Here is a 15,053-nt window from a genome sequence, read left to right on the forward strand (position 1 = left end):
GGCTGGGGCCCAGGTGAGGCTGAGGTGGGGGGTGAAAGGAGCTGTGCTGGGCGGGGCAAGGTGGCCTCTCTGAGAAGGCCTTTCGTAGAGTGTTGGGGGGAGGACCCTGCTAGGATGATCCGGAAGAAACAGCTCTCTTTTCTTCTTGATTCGTTCTCCTGCTTGCTTTGAGACAGTCTGTACCACTGAGCCACATCTGCTGCCTCTCAGCTCATTTTTTATTTTATGCTTTGAGACAAGATCTGAGTCATTAAATTGCCCAGGCTGGGCTTAATCTTGCAGTCCTCCAGCCTCAGCCTCCCAGAGTGCTGGGGTTACAAGTGTGCGGCGCCATGCCTGATTCTGGCTCAGGATTTTTTAAATAAAGAGCCTTGTGCCAGGTAGTGAAAGGAAGGTCCAGTTCAGAGTCAGAAAGACCTGGGGCCTTGGAGCTCAACCCGCAGAGGACCCAGGAAGCAGAGACAGAATGCTTACGTGAGATTATACTTTAGCAATCACATGACAAAGTCCTCTTCGTCTTTTTTTTAACCAAGTGGAATCCAATGTGCCACAGCCATGAAGTCCAGGGAACAAAAATAGAAATGTGTATTTACAGGACAGATTATAAGGAGGAGATAGGCACACTAGCCCCTTCTCTCTGGCTCGAGAATAAGCAACATGAAGATGAAATATACGTGAGATTATACTTTAGCAATCACATGACAAAGTCCTCTTCGTCTTTTTTTTAACCAAGTGGAATCCAATGTGCCACAGCCATGAAGTCCAGGGAACAAAAATAGAAATGTGTATTTACAGGACAGATTATAAGGAGGAGATAGGCACACTAGCCCCTTCTCTCTGGCTCGAGAATAAGCAACATGAAGATGAAATATGCTTTCCTTCCAATTTCACTTGGGTCTTTTTTTTTTTTTTTTTTTGACCCAGGGTTTCACTATGTATGAGACTGACTACTATGTAGCCCAGGCTGGTCTGGAACTCATGGCGATCCTCCTGCCTCAGCCTCCTGAGTGCTGGGATTACAGGTGTGCACCACCGCACCCAGCTCACTTGGGTCTTTCTTATGAAGGCATGTAAATGCTTCATGTTTTTCCTTCCAGTCTCTGCCCACTTGGTGTTTCTGTATCCCTCATTTTTATTTTCACTTTTTTGGTACCAAGGTTGGGACTCAGAACTCAGAACCTTGCACTTGCGAAGGAGGCAGGGTGCCACTGAGCTAAATTCCCAGCCCCTGTATCCCTAATTGACTAAATAGTTGGGTGTGGTGACACATGCCTGTAATCCCAGCACTGGGGAGGCCGAGGCAGGAGGATCATTTCAAGTCTGATACCAGCCTGGATGACATAGTGAGCTCAAGGCCAGCCTGAACTACACAGTGAGACCCTGTCTGAAAAAACCAAAAATAAATTAACTAATTGATTAAATAAATTGATATCACATTCATTTAAAAAAAAAAAAAGACCTGGAGGGTGAGGGTCCAGTCCTACTGTGTGTCCTTGGGTAAATCACCTGGCTTCTCCCCGGCCCCAGGGCTCCTTAGGAAATGGAAATGAAGGCTGGGGATTTAGCTCCATGCCTCACAAGCACAAGGTCCTGAGTTCGATCCCTGGTACAAAAAAACCAAACAAACCCAAACCGAAACCAAACAGGAATGAAGATAACAGCCGGCCTTATGCGCACCACATGTGGTGAGTGCTGTTCTAGTCACTGAGTCGCTCAGGATATGTCTTTTAAGGGTGGTCCTGTTCTTGGCTCCACTTTACAGATGAGGGAGTTGGGGGTCCAGCCAGTTTGCTCGGCTGCTCCTCGGAAGATCTGGGAGGAGCCAGGCTGTCTGGCCTCAGGGATGGAAGAACCTGCACTTATCTTGCACCGGCTCTCCGGCTCCAAGCGATTTAAATGAGATGGAAGCTGGGTGTGGAGGTGCATGCCTATAGTCTCAGCTACTCTAGAGGCTGAGGCAGGAGGATGCAAAGTTAGAGCTCAGCCCAGGTGATTCAGTGAGACACTTGTCTCAAAAACATTTAACACTGGGGCTTAGACGCAGCTCACTGTGAAGGCCCTGGCTTCCATCCTCGGCACTGAGAAAAAAGTTACCCAAGCTGGCTTAAGGGGAAAGCGCAGAGCCCTGTCCTTCCCGGACACCCACTTGCCAGGGGCAGGGGCTCAGAGCCACTGTGTCGCCTGGGGGCCAGTGAGGAGTAGTGATCTGGGGGAAGAGATATAACTCCCCAACCTGCTAGGTATCCAAACCATGAGTTCCTGTTCTCTAAAATCCAAGAATGATTTCTAGGAACAGAGAAGTTTAAGAGTAGGAAAATTTTACTGAGGAAAAGAAAGCCTCTAAGAGAGACAGAAGGGGGACCAGAAAGTACGTTACCTGCTCACCCAACTTCTCTAAGATGTTCTGTACAGCAAAGCCACGTGCTGAGGTGGGTACAAAGTGGGACAAAACCGTAAGACCCAAGGGAAAATTATAAAGTGAGCATGAGGTGGGGCAAAACCATGACCAATAAGAGTATAAGTACAGTCACCAGGTGATATTGATTAAAGGGGGGTCAAATGAGGGAACAAGTCACATAGCAAGTGTACTGAGGATTTTCAGTAAGGTTGGGGTCAGGGATATTTCCTGGAGAGGTTGGGTTAATACCTTGTCCCCCCACCCTTGTGATTGAACCCTATTTATAGTATCAGTCACTTCGATTTATCCCCAGGGGAAGCACGAAGGTATAGCAGTTGCTCTCCTTTTTCATTTCTGGCCTCCATGGAATGTGTCCTGATTGTCCTCCATATTAGCTCCTTGCTGTGTTGGCTCCTTGAGGGTGGCCCTGTCTAACCCCTACAAGATGTCTAATTAACTTACCTATCTGCAGTGGTAGGGCCTGGAGGATCTGCCCCACAGTGCCTCACAGCCAGAGAGGACCGCACCCTCCGTAGTGAGCTGGAGCCAGGTCTGTTTCCCAGACCACAGGTCCTAGACGGGAAGGCTCCTTAAGGAAACAGAGGACATCCTCTGCATACATCTATCTTTCTTTCTTTCTTTCTTTTTGGTGGCGGGTACTCCCTGGCCTTTCTCGCTTTTTTTTGAGACATGGTGTTGCCATGTAGTCTGACTGACTTTGAGTTCACTATTGTAAGACCTAGGGCCTTACTTCCACTCCGTGGAGCTTGAACAGCCGAAAGGGCCTCCAAGACGCTGGGGCCTATAGCCCAGCGATGGCTCCAGGAGATTGACAAGCAGAGAGAATCACCCAGGAAGGAACACACCGGACTCGTTGGAAAACAGACCTTTATTAGTCTGGCCAGATGGCACTCCCGGACTTGGCTCCGAGAGGCATCAGCTGGGGGGGGGGGCTTAGGCTGTTTTTATAAGGGGATAGGCAGGGTGGGGGGTCTAGAACAGTTGCTTACAGAATGTCCCAAGGTTTTCAAAACATCCCTTCAGGCAGACAAGGAGTGAAACAATCTTATCTATTCACCCAGAACTACTAAACGCTCACGTGTTAATTTACATTACTCACAGCTGAAACTAGGAATTTAAGATTACAAAGTTACTCACCTGTTAATTTACATTAATCACAGCTGAGACTAGGAATTTAAGATTACAAAGTTAGGCTGTCCCACATTATGTAGCCCCTCCCCAGCCTCGAACTCACAGAAATCCTCCTGCCTCAACCTCCTGGGTGCTGGGATTACAGCCCTGCGCCACCACTCCCAGAAGCTCTGGCATCTTGAGTCTGAGCAGCCTCTGGAGGCTCAGGGAGTGCCTGCTGAAGAACAGAGGGAGCCAGGTGACAGCAGCAGCAGGGTGTGGTGGCAGGAGGACTGGTAGCCGTGAACTGGGCTCTGTCCTTACTGTGGCACTGACATCCCTGCACTGCAGCCACCATGGGCCACCTCGCCCTGCAGGTAGTGTGGGTCCAGAGGACCACGGCTAGGGGCTGGGCACGTGGGGGGGTCAGCAGAGTGGTGGTCCTGGTGATACAGGGGAAGAGATGTAACCCCCAAACCTGCGCGGTATCCGAAACGCGAGTTCGTGTTCTCTAAAATCCAAGAGGGCATTCTAGGGACCATGGAGGTTAAGAGTAGGAAAAAATTGAGAGAAAGACAGCGTCCAAGAGAGGCAGAAGGGGACCAGAAAGTGGGTTGCCCCTCACCCAACTTCTCAGAGGTGTTTTGTGGGACAAGGCCACAGTGTGAGGCAGGTTCAAAGTGCAGCGGCAGTGTGGTCCGGGAGAATGGAAGATGCACCCAGAAGTTACAGTGGCCAAGTGTACAGTTTTATTGTTAATGCCAGCAGGTTGGTCTGGGACTACTCCACAAAGAGACGGACCCCCCCTGTGGGGCTGAGCCGGGCAGGTTATACTCCTGGGAGGGGCGGGCTTGCAGGAGTTATGCACATTGCATTGGTTACATACAGCACAAGTCATTTGGGCCCAGCAAGTTCACCCGCCGGCTCTCGGACCTTACAGACAGCGAGCTCAGTGCACAGAGCCATGTCCCCGTTCACACTGGCCAGGAGACAAGTAATAAAACTGAGAACAAAGAAAATTCCTGAGATGCTTGAGAGGAAGTGTGGGGAAGCCCAGACATGTTGAGGGAATGAGGGGAAAGTTTTCCACCAGTAAGTTTGTCTTGAACTGCAGAGAAGCACGTTCCCCATTCAAAGGTGGGACAAAACTATAGTCAACTTGTAAGACTGCAAGTGTAGTCACTCAGGCAATATTGATTAAATAGGGATCTAATCTGGAAGCGAGTCACTAGCAATACCGATCAGCCCTAGGGGAAGCATGTGGATGTACTTGTTCCTCTTTTTCCGGGATCCTGGCCTTCAGCGAATGTGCCTGCAGCAGCAGTGGTCCTCTGTGGTGAGGGCCTAGCCCTGCCTAACCACCTATCACATCTTTAACTAATTTAGCTGTCTATGATAAGATAATCCCAGAGGGAGGAGAGCTCCAATTTCCTTACTTTGGCCTCCCACGGAGGAGCCCGGGAATACTTAGCAAGACCCTGCTGCAAAGCACTGAAAAATGAGATGCAAAATAAAAAGTAAAAGAACAAAACCTCTACCTCACAGCGGTCTCTGCCCTCCTCCGGGTTCCATTCTCTGGCACTGACCCTGGGCGGGCATGGCACTTATGTAACTGCCTCTCTTCTAACAGCTCCAGGACCAAGTGGCAAGGTGCCCTCATTTTCTGGGTAAGGACACTGAGGCTTAGTCACATGCCCAGATCTCAAAATTGGTACAGCAATTGTGTGCTTTACCACAGAGCTACACCCCCAACCCTTTTAAAATTGGGCTCAGGATCTTGCTAAATTGCCCAGGTGGAGCTCAAATTTATGATCCTCCTGCCTCAGGCGTCCAGGAGTGCTGGGATCACAGGTGTGCACGACCACATCCAGGGTAGTTTTTGTTTTGTTGTGTTTGTTTGATTTATACTGGGGATCGAACTCAGGTCCTTGCACTTCCGAAGCAGGCGCCGGAACCACTGAGCTAAATCCCCAGCCCTTGTTTGTTTTGAGACAGAGTCTTGATTAGATTGCCCAGATTGACCTTGGATTGACAATGCTCCTGCCTCAGCCTCCCAGGGTGCTGGGACTACAGGTGTGTGCCACCAAGCTCAGTCTAGAGGAGTTTTTCAGGCCTACAGATGAGCAGATGTTAGAGAACTCCCATGTCCCTCCTTCCCTCAGGATCTCCTGGTGACATCTCCCGAGCCGGGGACATTTGTCACACTTGATAAACCCAGGCGGAGGTATTCATAGGACCGCAGCCTTGCCCTTAGGGCAGAGTTCATCCCTCTGTGGCTCTTGGTGTAAATGTCACCTGTGGCCTCCACCTGGTCAGTGTTACAGAGTATGTCCAAGGCTGGGTGTGGCTTGGGGTCAGGCTGGGCATTCATGATACCCTAGATTCGGTCCTGGCATCAAAATGAACTGAATGTCCCCTAGGTGTCACCTCCTCCTCTCGGCCCCCACCTGTGACCTTTCCTCTGTTTCTTGGTCTCCCAGGCAGAGTTTGGAAGGGGAAGCCAGCCCAGTTCCTGTCAAGCTCTCGCAGGTGCTGAGGGTGGGGTCTGAGGAGGAGCACCCTTCCCACTGGGAGAGCTGCTAAAGGAAACAGGTGCTGTGCAGGACTTGTGCCTCCAGAGGCTGAGGCAGGAGGATCACTATGAGTTGGAGCCTGAGCTCAACATAGGGCTCAAGGGCATCTGAACTACATGGTGAGACCTTGTCTCAAAAAGCAACAACAAACAGTCTGAGGGCTGGGGATTTAGCTCAGTGGTTCCACCGCCTGCCTTGCAAGCACAAGGACCTGAGCTCGATCCCCGGACCAAAAAAACCCAAAAAAGCAAAACAAAACAAAAAAACCAGTCTGAGAGCCAGGGATTTAGCTCAGGGCACTGTGTCTGCCTTGAAAGCGCAAGGTCCTGAGTTTGATCTTGGGTACCAAAAACAACAAAACAAAAATACAGTCTGATATGTAAAGCAGACGGATAGTCCTTTACTGCCCAACAGAATTCTGTGGGCAGCACAACAGGTCTGACAAGTCACAGGGGGTTGGGGGGCAGCCTCCTAGCCTCCCCACCCCCACGGGCAGTTCTGGTTCTCCCTGGGGAGAGATGGGTGTGGCTCTATGGCCAGATTGGCTTTGAAGTCCCAGGGATCCTCCTGCCTCAGTCTCCAGAGTGCTGGATCACAGGTGTGCCCCCATCTTAATCAGATTCTGATTTAAAAACTGGTGATCAGGTAGGTAGAGTCCTGCGATTAACACGCCACCAACTGATGCCAATTGTTGCTCTTATTATACAGTCAAAGGACAAGATTACAGCTATTTTGTTTGAAGCCCTTAAGAGGCTTAGTTTTGATTCTTGAGTTAGGCAACATTGCTCCTATGACACAGACTATTTCTGTGGGTCAAGTGGAAGAGCTTGGCTTTGCGCACCAGAGCAGAAACCAACGGCAAAAAGTGAGTGGCTGTTTGCAGAGGGGGAGACAGGGAGGCCCAGTGGAGGAAAGGAATTGCTTGGTTAATATTGGGGTACACAGGGGCTGGAGCTGGGTGTGGCTTAAAACAGGGCGCTTGGCCAGTGCGAGTGAGGCCCTGGGTTCATCCCCACCACCGTGTACTCACAAAAACAATGCTTAGAGCATGTGTGCCTTCTCCCCCGCCTTCCACCCCAGCTTGCTCCTGTCCTGGCTGAAGGCTGTTCTGCAGGCGGCCCCTCCCCAGGATGGGCCCTGCCCTGTGGCTCTCACTGCTTCCCATGTGATGCTGAGACAGGGCCCGGGCACTATGGAGGCCCATCTCTGCCCTGAGCGCATCTCCGGGGCAGCGCCATTGAGGACCAGGGTATAGGCGACACCTGGCGCCAGCAAGGAGCCGGCAGGGACAGCAGCTGAAACACTGGATTACATTCTGACCTGGGCATTGTGGTGCATACCTACAGTGCCAGCCCTGGGAGGCTGAGGCAGGAGGATCATAAACTCAAGTCTAGCCTGAATAGCTTAGTGACTTGGAAAGACTTTATTTTGGTCAAAATCTCAAAATAAAAAAATAAGACAGACATGGTGGCTCAGGCCTGTAATCCCAGCACTGGGGAGGCTGAGACAGGAGGATCCCTGTGAGTTCAAGGCCAGCCTGGGCTACATAGTGAGTTCAAGGTCACATGTACCAAAAAATGTCAAGTTCTCTTAGTGATGTTTGTCTGTCCTGAGTGAGGACGTGGGCCGTGGGACTTGCGTGGCACAAATTCCCCACCCCACAGAAAGACTCTGACACCAAGCAAGTTGGGGACGTTCCTGGCAGAGGAACAGGGAACAGTGGCAGAGGATAAAGGGTACCAGAGGGGATGAGGGCTTTCCCAAAGGATCTCACTGACTACAAATCCCTCTAACGCCCCGGCTCCATGTACTCAACCATCCTGGGGTTGAAAATATTAAAAAAAAAAAAAATCCAGAGGGGAAAGGGAAGTAAAACGAATGAAGATAGGTCATGTACACATCCCAACTCCCCAGGTGAAAGTGTACTACCATCTTGTACTAATGAAAATTAAAATCTGGGAAAAAGAATCTTACTAGCAACAATAAATAAATAAGCAAACCATTTAGTTAAAAAAAAAACTAAGAAAATGAAACAAAGGAAAATTTAGAAAGTAAAAAAAAAGAAAATTAAAAAAACCATTTGGTGGAGCGTTGGGCTAGACTGTTGAGCGGGGAGTGTAGACAAGCGAATGTAGACTGCTCTGGAATATGACAGAAAACTCGTAACTCAGGGCGGGCTTGATGGCGCACGCCTGTAACCCCAGCACTTGGGAAGCTGAGGCAGGAGGATTGCTGTGAATTTTAAACCAGCCAGGACTACATAGTGAGTTCAAGGCCAGCCTGAGCTACATAGTGAGACTCTGTTTCGATAAAAAGTCAGAAAACTCAACTCAAACCTTAAACAAGATATTAAGTCTTAAGGTAGGTAGTCTAGAACTAATATAACCATCAGAGATCCATGAGCCTATTTCTTTGTTTTTGTTCTTTTTGGTACTGGGGATCACACTTGGGACCTTGCACTTGTGAGACAGGCAGCAGAGTCTGATTGTATTTGAAACAGATTCTAGGCTGGTCCTGAACTCCTGGACTTAAGTGATCCTCTTGCCTTAGAGGCTGGGATGGGTCTATCTTGTTGTTTTGTCAGCCTTGACTAGGCTTCTACCAGGATAGCGTCTTGAGCACCTGCCGTCATGCCTGAAGTCCAAACAGATGAAGAAATGAGTCTGTAGCCCAGGCTGGTGTTTGGCAGGTGCACATAGGTAGAGCTGTACCAGTAGTTACACTATGAAAACCTTCCAGCTCAGCCATTAAGTAGCTGGGATCCCTGGTACTCCCTACTCCTGCCGGCTCAGCCTCGGGAATCACCCTCCAACACAGCAGTTGGCCTAGGTTGGAGCCTTCCAGGCCACGCTGCCTGGGCCCTAGTAGAGCTGGTTTTTAAATATTTGAATATCTCCATTGGCCATCTCTTCCTTCTGAGAACGGTACCAAGAAGCCACAAGATATGACACTAAGAAGCCAGGCCCAGGGAGCAAGGAAGCCACCCCTTACTCCTTGGTCCTGGGCTCTTTATGTCCTGGTGAGAGAATTCGGTCCTGACTCCCCAGTCAGCTGTGCAGAAGCTGGGTGGAATTTATTGCAAAGTGGATGTAGAGAGTGCTATTCCACAAAGACATCTGCCCCAAGTGTGACCCTGGAGAGCTTTGAAAAAAAAAAAAAAAAAAAAAAAAGTTAATTTTGGTACCAGGGATCAAACTCAGGATCTTGTACTTGCAATGCACCACTGTGCTAAATCCCCAGACCTAAAAATTTTTAATTTTAAAATTATTATTATTGGGTTTTTGGATAGGATCTCCTTATGTAGCCCAGGCTGGTCTCAAACTCATTGGAATCCTCTTGCCTCAGCCTGGTTAGAGGTGTGCATCACCACACCCAGCCTAGAGATCTATGCTCCAAGGGTTATTCCTAGGATCGGAGAACCCTGGTAATTATGTATATCCACATTCTACTGAGCAGTAACTTTGGAATGGTTAAGTGTTTTCCTGTCCTTTTTAGACAGTCATTGTCAGGTGAGAAATTTATGGAACCAGGTCCCAGGCCCAGGCAGGAGGGGCTTCTAGAACATTTTCCTTCTGATATCACTGGGTTATGCACTATGGCAAGCAGGTGGCTGGGCAGTGGAGGAATGCGCACAGTGCGAAACCCCAAAATGTCACCAGCGCACAGTGCGAAACCCCAAAATGTCACCAGTAGCGATTATAAGTGGGTTTTGCACTGATGGTGTTGCTTCTTTACGAAGGCCAGGTGTGGCTATTTCAAACTCCTTTCCTGCTACCAAATGGACCTGGGTTCCTTGTGACATTGGCCAGAATGCAGCCCTGTGGCTTTGACGGATATTTGGAGATGTGGCCGGCCCTTATTGTAGGTAAGCCCTATCCAGCTAGAGGTAGGAGGCTTGAGCCGGGTGTGGAGGCACTTGCCTGTAATCCCAGCATCTGGGAGGCTGAGGCAGGAGAATCACTACCAGTGAATCAAGGCCAGTAACCAATCCTCATCTCCTGGGGCTTGGAGACTCTTTCAAAGGATCTGGAAGGTGGGGATCTCAGGAGATCCCAGGCTATAACCCAGGGCCTCATGCGGAACTGGGACCCAGAATTGAGAAGCCAACAGGAACTGTGCCTGCTAGGCGGGGCTCATATTTCTGAGGAAAAATATCTTTTCGGTTCCCTGAAAAGGTGCTCATAGTAGGGTAGACGTGGAGTTTTCTTTCCTTGCTTTCGTTTTCCTGTACACATATGAAATTTTTTTCTGCTTTTTTTCTAAAGCAACATGGACATGTTCATGAGTGAAACAGTGCAAGATAAATTCATGTACCAGCTGGCACACACCTGTGATCCCAGCGCTCAGGGAGGCTGAGGCAGGAGGATCACCATCAGTGCCAGGCCAGCTTGACATACATAGACCCTGTCCCAACAGAATGAGTTCAGGCAAAGTCAGGAGACTCCCCACCTCCGGCTCTCTGCTCCTCTCTCCAGATCTTGGTTTCCTTCCCTGAACACTGTGTACTTCACAGAGGGCAGCCCCAGGGTTCCTCTGCCCTGATTTCTGGGTACCACCTCCCTCCTGTGCTGTTGTGCCCCAGCCTGGCTACTCCTCCTTCCTGCTCCCAACGACACTGCTGTCCTTTCCAGGTGCCCTTTGGTCATCCCTGCATCACTGGGCCTTTGAGGCCTGTCAAGCATCCACTCGATGTCACAAAGGGCCTTCCCGTGAGCACGGGACAGTGCTGCCCAGGGGTGGCTCCAGGCTCGAGTCTGTGGGGCTGTGTGGCTCCTGTTGCTACGTACAGGCTTGAGAGAGCATTTTAAGAGGATTTAAGCATCTACTGACTTGGAAAGAATTGGACTAATCCCCTTATTCTTTTTCTATTCCTTATTAAAATTCTGTCTGCATAGAACTCAGGAGGAGGGTGATTAATGTAACTGTAGTTTCACATGGGGAGATGAAGGGCAGCAGTGTTTATCTGCATTGCTTGGCTATGAAGGAGGGGTGTGTGTGTGTGTGTGTGTGTTTGAGACAGGGTCTCACTGTGTAGCCCAGGCTAGCCTCCAACTCTCGGTGATCCTCCTGCCTCAGCCTCCCAGTGCTGGAATCACAGGCATGCACCACCGTGCCCAGCATGAAAGGGGTGTTGACAGAGGCCCAGTGGCTCCAGCTCTGTTACTTGGCAGACCAGAGATCTCAGTACCTCTGAAGTGACAGGTCCAAACCCAAGGTCTCTTTGCATCCTTTGGGTGCAGTCTTGTGCACCCCTGTCAGCGGGGAGCCGAGGAGAGGATCTGTCCCCTGGCCCAGTCTCTGCATTTAGCAGGCTGCTGGGTGTAAGCCTCAGGAAACCCAAAGACTGGGAACCCCAAAGTCTCCAGGTGAGAGAGGCCAAGTCTTGTCCCAGCGTCTCCTCAGACGGGGCAGACTGTAGGGCAGCCATGATTCCATCCCGACCTGTCTTCCCCCCGCCCGTTTCCTTCCCCACTGGCACAATGAGGGGGGCTCAATGGCCTCTATGGAGTTGCCAAATGGGCCGAGAGACCCTGCCTTCTCGTCCCTTCCCTGGGGTACCAGCTACTTGTCCTGGGGGTCAGGGTGTTGCCCCTCTGCTCAGAGCTATCCTTTCTTACTCTGGAAAGAGGTGAGGCGTGAGGGAGGGCTGCTTCCCTCTCCAGCAAGCCTGATTATCAGCTGGGTTCTGATTCAGCTTCCTGATCTCTTCTCTAGCAGCGGAGTTACTTCCTGTTCTCCTCTGTCCCACTTTCTTTTTCGGGGGTGTAGGGAGTGTCCTGGGAATTGAACCCAAGGCCTTCGTGCTGAGCTGTATCTCCAACCTCCTTTGTTATTTTTTATTATTTTTTAAATTTTTTAATTTTTTTTTTGTTTGTTTGTTTTTGAGACAGGGCCTCACTATGTGGTTGAGACTGACCTGGAACTCACTATGTAGCCCAGGCTGGTCTTGAATTCACAGTGAACCTCCTGCCTCAGCGTCCTGAGTGCTGGGATTATAGGCATGTGCCACCACGCCTGGCCTTTATTTTTTATTTTGAGAGAGGGTCTTTGCTACACTGCCCAGGTTGGGCTCAAATTAGCAATCCTCCTGCCTCAGCCTCCCCAGTGCATGTGCCATCATGCACGGTTATTCACAGGCAGCTAATAGACAATGTAAGTCACTGGCAAGTTTGAATCTTGAATATGAGAACTTCAGTAGATCATTAACTTTTTCTGACATCCTATGAAAATAAAAAGGAAATTAGGTTAAAAACAGCATCGAAAGGGTCGAGGATGTAGTTCAGTGGTGCCGTACCTGCCTGGCAGGCTCAAGGTCCTGAGTTTGATTCCTGGTACTAGAAAAAAAAAATAATTGAAAGAACTTTTCACATGGAGTGGCTGGGGCGGGGAGGGAGGAGGCTTTCCTGATGGGAGAGGCCAGCTACTGTCCAGGAGCAGCACAGCGATTGCATGCAGGCAGCTGTGCTCTGCACGGAGGTGCCAGTTGTGATCACGAGGTTATCGATCGGACTCTCCTGTTAGGGACATTTTTATTGAGCCTCTGTATTCTTGGCTCTGTCTTCTATCGGGTCATACACCTGTCACCTAGAACCTGTCCTTTGATAGAGAGAAATATAGACATCCGAGATGCAGAGTTCACGTTTCCTGAAATTGAAGAATGAATTCCAAGGGGGCAAAGGAGGTCACAAGTAGGAAAGGTCAGGAGAAAACTCCTGAGACCCAGGAGGGGCTCCTGCGTGGTAGTCACACAGTCCTTTGTCAGAGGTAAGTCATACAGCACAGTCACAAGCTGGGTACAGAATGGACCAGACTACAACGACAAGTTCAGCCACTTAGCTAACATTGATCCAGTGGGCAGAGGAGTCACGTAGTGAGGGTACAGGGAGAGAGCAAAGGGCTTCTCCAAAAGGGAGGGGAGCAAGAGGCCAGGTGTTCCCGCAGCAGGCCCCACTGCTGCTTCTCCATCCCAAGGCCTGCCCTCTTCTGATGTGCCTCCAGCCACAATTCCAACGGCATTCACTCCCTATATATCAATTTCTAACTTAGCTGCCTATGTTGCTTCTCCATCCCAAGGCCTGCCCTCTTCTGATGTGCCTCCAGCCACAATTCCAACGGCATTCTCTTTCTGTGCTTCCTTGAGGGCCGACTCCCTATATATCAATTTCTAACTTAGCTGCCTATAATGCTTTCTCTATTTCCATACAGGTTCCCTGGAAAGACATTTTTGTCACCTTCCCCCCTTGGTACTGGGGTGGAAGCCAGAGGCTCAAGCATGCTAAGCAAGGCCCTGCTTCTGGCTACACCTTTAACCAGGAACAAGGGCGCACCACTTTGGCTGGTTTTATCACTTTTTACTGCTTGCCATTTAAGCTTTCACTTTTCATCTCTGAAATAGATTAGAGAGCGAACTGCACCTGCACCTCCAAAGTTGCATTCTTCTTTTTCCTCTGAGACAGGGTATCACTATGTAGTTCATGTGGGCCTTGAACTTTCTATGTGGTCCAGACTGGCTTCAAACTCACAGCAATCCTTCTGCCTCAGCCTCTTGAGTGCTGGACTTACGGGTGAGTGCATGACATTTGCCTCTGCAGTGCTTCTTTGGTTTGCTTGACAGAAGCAGTGTCGGTGGGGGTGGTGAATTAGAATCTCAACTGTAAGAACTTGGGTAAGTTGTTAACCTGTTTGCCATGGATTCCCATCTATAAAATAGGAGTAATAACAGGAAATGGTACTCAGAAAAGATGGGAGTCAGGAGGCAACATCCTGGGTCTAAAATCTGTGGCTCACATTGCCAAGCTGGAAACGACAAAGACTTAAGAACTAGCCACTACTGTAATCCCAATATGCAGGAGGCTGAGGCAGGAGGATCCTGAGTTCCAGGCCAGCCTGGGCTCCAAGGCCAGCTTAGACTACTTGCAAAACTCTGTCTCAAAAGACATTAAATGACCTCTTGCCACTAAACTGGGTGAAATGTACACTGTTAGAGGGGCATCGTGGCACAACACCTAAAATCCCAGCCATTATTTGTGAGGCTGAGGGAGTATGATCATAAACCAGGGTTAGCCTGTCTGAAGAAGAGAGGAAGGAGTGGAGCAGGTCTGGGGGTATCTCCGGGCTCCCTGGGTGGGGAAAGGAGAGCACACTGTTGATTTTTCTGTACATAAAAATAGTACAGAGCTGGGTATGGTGGCACACAACTGTAATCGCAGCACCTGGGAGGCTGAGGCAGGACTGAGTTCAAGACCAGCCTGGTCTACATAGCGAGATCCCGTCTCAAAAGCAAAAATGAAGAAGCAAACAAAAAAGTAAAGAAATGAGCAGGGCATGGTGACACATACATCTGTAATCCAAGCACTCTGGGAGGCTGAGGCGAGAGGATGGAAAATTGGAGCCCAGCCTTCAATTTTATTTATTTATTTATTTATTTATTTTTCTTGGTATGGCCATATGGTTTTTAAAAATTAATTTTATTGGTACATTTAATGTATACAATGCAATTACATTCATTGGTAGAAATGTGTACCTTTACATAATCAATCTTGATTCTTATTTTTTTCCCATTCCCCTGCCCTTCCTTCAACCCCTCCCTATCTACAAAGACTTTGTTTCCATTATTTTTCATTTTCTCATATTAAGTCCATCAGCCTTTAATTTAGAGACCTATTGGACATAAAATATATTTGAAGAACTGGGAATGCGTGGAGGCCCTGGGTTCAATCCGGTGTGAGTGAGTGTGTGCGTGTGTGTGTGTGTGTGTCAGTCAGTGGCGGTGGGGGGGTAAAGGTGTTAGGAGCTAGGGTTGTAGCTCTGGGTTGTAGTCCTAGCACGGGACAGGGCTTGGGTCCGATTCTCTGCGCTGCAAAAAAACAAATATAGACATACATTTTATAATCCTTGATCTTGGTTTAGTGCATCGCTCGGGTTTGAAGCCCCAATATACTTCACTGGCC

The sequence above is a fragment of the Fukomys damarensis genome, unplaced genomic scaffold (assembly GCF_012274545.1).
Source record: "Fukomys damarensis isolate Sample0158 unplaced genomic scaffold, DMR_v1.0_HiC HiC_scaffold_20, whole genome shotgun sequence".
NCBI lineage: Eukaryota > Metazoa > Chordata > Mammalia > Rodentia > Bathyergidae > Fukomys > Fukomys damarensis.